Genomic DNA, 7,126 nt, shown 5'->3' with positions numbered 1-7,126 from the left:
AAATAAAATAAAATAAAATAAAGACGGGGATTTCACCATGTTAGCCAGGCTTGTCTTGAACTCTTGACCTCAAGTGATCTACCTGCCTCGGCCTCCCAAAGTGATGGGATTACAGGCATGAGCCACCACACCTGGCCTGAAATTATCTTATTTTCTTTCAACACTTTTACAGTTTTATCTTTTAGGTTTCTATTTTTAAAATTTATTAATTAACAAATGTCCACATTATGGGGTACGATGTGATGTTTTTTTTTTTGTTTGTTTGTTTGTTTTTTTTTTTTTTTTTTTTGAGACGGAGTCTCGCTCTGTCGCCAGGGCTGGAGCGCAGTGGCCGGATCTCAGCTCACTGCAAGCTACGCCTCCCAGGTTCACGCCATTCTCCTGCCTCAGCCTCCCGAGTAGCTGGGACTACAGGCGCCCGCCACATCGCCCGGCTAGTTTTTTGTATTTTTTTGGTAGAGACGGGGTTTCACCGTGTTAGCCAGGATGGTCTCGATCTCCTGACCTCATGATCCGCCCGTCTCGGCCTCCCAAAGTGCTGGGATTATAGGCTTGAGCCACCGCGCCCGACCAGGATGTGATGTTTTAATCTCTGTATACATTATAGAAAGATTCAATCAAGCTAAGCTATCATATTACCAAATTACCGTTTCTTGTGTGGTGAGAGCATTTCTATTTTTAATGCTACTTTAGAATTTATTTTTGTGTGTGATGGTGCAAATGAGGGATCTGATTATTTTCTCCAAAATATAGCCATTACCTTAATATTGTTTATTGAAAAATATTAATTTCTCATTGCTTTGGAATGCCACTTTTACCATATGCTGAATTTCTGTATTTAGAATTGATTCTGTTCTAGCCTTTTCCAGGGATTTCTTTATTTTCTGTCCCAGTGCCAAATTTTATTAATCACTGTAGCTTTGTACTATATGTTGATATTTAGTCAGACAAGTCTGTTGTTGCTTTTCAGATTTTTCTTGACACAGTAACTTTACAAGATAAACTTAGAATTAGGCTTTTTGCTTGTTTGTTTGCTTTTTCTTTTTTTTTCTTTGTTTGTTAGAATTAGCCTTTTAATTTTTAAAATTTACTTGGGACTTTATTATGACACATTGATAGATAATGGAGGAGATTGAAAGCTTTAAAATATTTCCTCTTATCCAGGAACATTGTATATTCCTTCATTTAATTCAGGTTTTTTTTGTTTGTTTGTTTGTTTGTTTGTTTTGAGACAGAGTCTTGCTCTGTTTCCCAGGCTGGAGTACAGTGGTGCGATCTTGGGTCACTGCAACCTCTGCCTCCTGGGTTCAAGTGATTCTCCTGCCTCAGTCTCCTGAGTAGCTGGGATTACAGGCGTGCACCACCACAGCTGGCTAGCTTTTGTTTTTGTATTTTTAGTAGAGACGGGGTTTCCCCATGTTGGCCAGGCTGGTCTTGAACTCCCAACCTTAGGTGATCCACCCGCCTTGGCCTCCCAAAGTGCTGGGATTACAGGTGTGAGCCACCGCACCCGGATTTTTTTTGTTTTTTGTTTTTTGGTTTTTTTTGAGACAGTGTCTCGCTCTGTCACCCAGGCTAGAGTGCAGTGGCGTGATCTCAGCTCACTGCAACTTTTGCCTCCCAGGTTCAAGCGGTTGTCCTTCCTCAGCCTCTCGAATAGCTGGGATAAAAGGAGGCTGCCACCATACCTGACTAATTTTTGCATTTTTAGTAGAGGCAGCATTTTGCCATGTTGGCCAGGCTGGTCTTGAACTCCTGACCTCAGGTGATCTACCCACCTCAGCTGGCAAGTGGATTATAGGCATGAGCCACCACACCTGACAAATTCAGGTTTTTTAAAAAATGTCCTAAAACAATATTTTAGAGCTTTATTCACATAGTACTTTACATTTTTAGTAAGATAGTGGATTATTTTATAGTGCTGTGGTATTCTGAATTTTTTTTTTTTTTTTTTTTTTTTTTTTTTTTTGAGACGGAGTCTCGCTCTGCCGCCCAGGCTGGAGTGCAGTGGCCAGATCTCAGCTCGCTGCAAGCTCCGCCTCCCGGGTTTACGCCATTCTCCTGCCTCAGCCTCCGGAGTAGCTGGGAATACAGGCACCCGCCACCTCGCCCGGCTAGTTTTTTGTATTTTTTAGTAGAGACAGGGTTTCACCGTGTTAGCCAGGATGGTCTCGATCTCCTGAGCTCGTGATCTGCCCGCCTCGGCCTCCCAAAGTGCTGGGATTACAGGCTTGAGCCACCGCGCCCGGCCGAATTTTTTGTATTTTGTAGTATTTTATAGTTTTGTTATTATGAATGGGTACTTTTTCATGTATTTTCTAACTAGGTAACAATCTGAACAAAATGGATTCCTGACATTAATGTTACTGCTTCTGTCACCTCACTCAAGCATATTACTTGCTTTAGGTTTTTATTAGCTGCTCTTTATCTGATTCTATGGCTTTATGTTAAAAGTTAGAAATAATAGGATGTTTGCTATCACTGGCAACATTCAATATAGTTCTAGAGAAATTAGACAAAACAATAAAAAAGATAATTTGAGAGGTATACATTAATAGTAGAAAGTAACTTAAATATTTTTAACAGCTGATAATTGTCTATCTGGAAAATCCACAACAAGCAACTAAAAACCAATTGGAACTAATAGAGGTCTTTAAAGCAGCAAGAAACAAGATCAACACTAAAAACCAATAGCTTTCTGTCAATAGCCATAATTCATTCTCTTCCATACTATTGCTAATATCCAAGTCCAACCCTTTCTATCTTTTACCCAGCTATTTAAATAATCTTCTGCAAGGAATACTTCTTTGCATGCTATGACCCTACAAGTCATTCTTTACCCAGCAGGCAGAGGCATATCTCAAGTATAATTAGACTCCTAGACTTAAAACTACTCAATGGTCCCTGACTACATTTATATTTCTCTTTTAGCTTTCTATAACATCTTGTTCTTTTTCTTAATAGCACCCATCATAATTTGCAAACATACATGTTTTTGTGTGTTTATTGAATATCTGCCTCTAGAATAAATGTTGTATAAAGGCAGAAGAAACAACATTTTTGTTACTACCATATATACTTAGAATATAGTAGGGAATTTAGTAAGTCTTTGCTGAATACATTGATCAAATCTACTAGGTTTTGTTTGTTTGTTTGTTTGTTTTGAGTCAGAGTCTTGCTCTGTTGCCCAGGCTGGGATGCAATGGCGCGATCTCGGCTCACTGCAACCTCCACCTCTCAGGTTCAAGTGATTCTCATGCGTCAGCCTCCCAAGTAGCTGGGATTACAGGTGCCTGCCACCATGCCTGACTAATGTTTGTATTTTTAGTAGAGATGGGGTTTCACCATGTTGGCCAGGCTGGTCTTGAATTCCTGACCTCAGGTGATCCGCCCGCCTCCAGCCTCCCAAAGTGCTGGGATTACAGGCATGAGCCACTGCACCTGGCCATAGTTACATCTTGTTTTCAGGTGTTTCTCCTTGTAGAGTTTGTTTTTTTTTTTTTTTGAGACGAACTCTCGCATTGTCGCCGGGGCTGGAGTGCAATGTCGCGATCTCGACTCACTGCAACTTCCGCCTCCCAGGTTCAAGCGAGTCTCCTGCCTCAGCCTCCTGAGTAGCTGGGATTACAGGCACCTGTCACAATGCCTGGCTAATTTTTTGTATTTTTAGTAGAGTTGGGATTTTACTATGTTGGCCAGGTTGGTCTCAAACTCCTGACCTCATGATCTGCCCACCTAGGCTTCCCAAAGTGCTGGGATTACAGGCGTGAGCCACCGTGCCTGGCTAGAGTTTTTTTTAGTGATTGCTCTAAGTATTAAATTATATATTCATAAACTATCATAGTCTACTACCATTGTTTTTTACAAGTTGAGTGAGCCATAGAAACTTTACCTCCTTTTACATCTCTTTATCCTCCCCAGCTTATAATATAAATTTTCTTAAATATTTTATATAATTTAGAATATTAGATAATATATTTTTTGCTTTTTTGTCACATATAATTTAGAAAACTCCAGAGGACAAGGAAGGCTTATTTTTTAAAATTTTTTTGAGACGGAGTTTCACTCTTGTTGCCCAGGGTGGAGTGCAGTGGTGTGATCTCGGCTCACAGCAACCTCCACCTCCCAGGTTCAAACGATTCTCCTGCCTCAACCGCCCCAGTAGCTGGGGTAACAGGCATGCGCCACCACGCACGGCTAATTTTGTGTTTTTTTTTTTGTTTTTTTTTCTGAGACAGAGTCTCGCTCTGTCGCCCAGGCTAGAGTGCAGTGGCGCAATCTCAGCTCACTGCAAGCTCCGCCTCCTGGGTTCACGCCATTCTCCTGCCTCAGCCTCCCGAGTAGCTGGGACTACAGGCTCCCGCCACCTCACCCGGCTAGTTTTTTGTATTTTTTTTTAGTAGAGACAGGGTTTCACTGTGTTAGCCAGGATGGTCTCGATCTTCTGACCTCGTGATCCACCCGTCTCGGCCTCCCAAAGTGCTGAGATTACAGGCTTGAGCCACCGCGCCCGGCCCTAATTTTGTATTTTAAGTAGAGACGGGGGTTTCTCTTTTTTGGTCAGGCTAGTCTCGAACTCCCGACCGCAGGTGATCCGCCCGCCTCGGCCTCCCAAAGTGCTGGGATTACAGGCATGAGCCACTGCGCCCAACCAAGGAAGGTTTATTATATTTACACAAGTTTTTGTTTATCATGTTCTTCGTTCCTGATGTTCCAGGGTTCTTTTTTTATTTAGAGAAATCCCTTTAGCCATTCTTTAGGGTAGATTTCCTGGTTCACACCAGTTAAAATTTTCCTTCATCTGCGATTGTTGTTATTTTTCTCCTATTCCTGAAAGATCCTTTACTGGATGGGATTCTGGGTTGATAGTTCTTTTCTTTAAGCACTCGCAAAATAGTGTGCCACTTCCTCTGGTCTCCATGTTTTCTAGCAAAAATTTTGCTGTCATTTGAACTGTTTTTCCCCTATAGGTAAGGTATTTTTCTCTGGTTACTGTCAAGGTTTTTTTTTTTTTTTTTTTTTTTTGTAGTTTTCAGAAGTTCAATTATGGTATGTTTTGGCATGGTGGTTTTTTTTTTGGGGACAGAGTCTGACTCTGTTGCTCAGGCTATAGAGTGTAGTGGTGCAGTCTGGGCTCATTGCAACCTCCACCTCCTGGGCTCAAGCATTCTCCTGCCTTAGCCTCCAGAGTAGCTGGGACTGCAGGCAAGCGCTGCCACACCTGGCTCATTTTTGTATTTTTAGTAGAGACGGGGTTTCACCGTTTAGGCCAGGCTGGTCTTGAACTCCTGACCTCAGGTGATACACCCACCTCGTCCTCCAAAAGCTCTGGGATTACAGGCATGAGCCACCGTGCCCAGCCTGGCCTGATTTTTTTTTAAATCCTTTTGTGGGTTTGCTCTCCTTGAATCTGGCTTTGTGTCTCTTACCAAATTTGGAAAGTGTTCAGCCATTATTTCTTTGAGTCGTTTTTCTACCCTGCCCTTGTTCTCTTCTCTTTCTGGGATTCTGATGTGAAGAATATTAGATATTCTGTTATAGTCCTTCAGGTTTCTGGGGCTCTGCTCACTTTTTTCCCCAGCCTCTTCTCTCTGTGTTGTTCAGATGGTATGAGATCTATTATTCTGTCTTCCATATAACTGGTTCTTTCTCTTTCTCCTCCATTCTGCTGTTTAAACCCCTCTACTGAGCATTTTATTTCAGTTATTGTATTTAATAGTTCCAAAATTTCCATCTGGTTTTTTTTTTTTTTTTTTTGGCTGAGACCTCTTGTTTCTTTGCTGAGCCTTCTATTAGTACATTTGTTTCAAACATGTTCATAGTTATTTGAAGTATTTTTATCATGGCTACTTCAAAATCTTTACTAGATAATAACATCTCTATAATCTTGATGTTGACATTCATTGATTGTCTTTGGTTCTAGGTATAGTCATGTGTACTTAACAGCAGGGATACGTTCTGAGAGATGCATTGTTAGGCGAGTACATTGTGCAAACATCAGATTGTATTTACACAAACCTAGCTGGTAGAACCTACTACATACCTAGGCTATATAATAGAGCCTATTGCTCCTAGGCTGCAAACCTATACAGCAGGTTACTGTAGTGAATACTGTAGACGACTGTAACACAATGGTAAGGGTTTTTTGTTTTGTTTTTTTGAGATGGAGTCTCGCTCTGTTGCCCAGGCTGGAGTGCAGTGGCAGGATCTTGGCTTTCTGCAGCCTCCACCTCCTGGGTTCCAGTGATTTTCCTGCCTCAACCTCCCGTGTAGCTGGGATTACAGGCCCGTGCCACTACACCAAGCCAATTTTTGTATTTTCAGGAGAGATGGGGGTTTCACCATGTTGGCCAGGCTGGTCTTGAACTCCTGACTTCAGGTAATCTGCACACCTTGGCCTCCCAAAGTGCTGGGATTACAGGCATGAGCTACCGCGCCCGGCCAATGGTAAGTATTTGAATGTCTAAACATAATTAAGCATAGAAAAGGGACACTGAAAATATGGTTTTATAATCTTACCATACTCACATCATAAATGTGGTCTCTCATTGACCAAAAACATAGTTATGTGGCACATGACTGTATATTGGGTGATTTCTATTGAATTCTGGACACATTTGTATTGTTAGCAGATTCTGGCTCTTATTTTTTAAGACAGTCTCCACCAGGTGCGGTGACTCACGCCTGTAATTCCACCACTGTGGGAGGCCGAGGCCAGCAGATCACAGTCAGGAGATCAAGACCATCCTGGCTAACACAGTGAAACCCCACCTCTAGTAAAAATACAAAAAATTAGCCAGGTGTGGTGGCGGGCTGCTGTAGTCCCAGCTACTCCAGAGGCTGAGGAAGGAAAATGGAATGGTATGAACCCAGGGCGGAGCCCACAGTGAACCAATACCGTGCCCCTGCACTCCAGCCTGGGGAACAGAGCCGCGTTCCATCTCAAAAAAAAAAAAAAGAAAAAAAAGAAAGAAAGAAAAAGTGTCTGCCAGTTTGGAGTGCAGGGGTGTCATCTTGGCACACTGCAACCTCCGCCTCCTGGGTTCAAGCGATTCTCGTGCCTCAGCCTACCAAGTAACTGCAATTACAGGTGCACACCACCACACCTGATTTTTGTATTTTTAGT

The sequence above is a fragment of the Rhinopithecus roxellana genome, chromosome 4 (assembly GCF_007565055.1).
Source record: "Rhinopithecus roxellana isolate Shanxi Qingling chromosome 4, ASM756505v1, whole genome shotgun sequence".
In the NCBI taxonomy this organism is placed as follows: Eukaryota; Metazoa; Chordata; class Mammalia; order Primates; family Cercopithecidae; genus Rhinopithecus; species Rhinopithecus roxellana.
The sequence above is the reverse complement of the archived record's forward strand: the minus strand, read 5'-3'. Positions refer to the sequence as shown.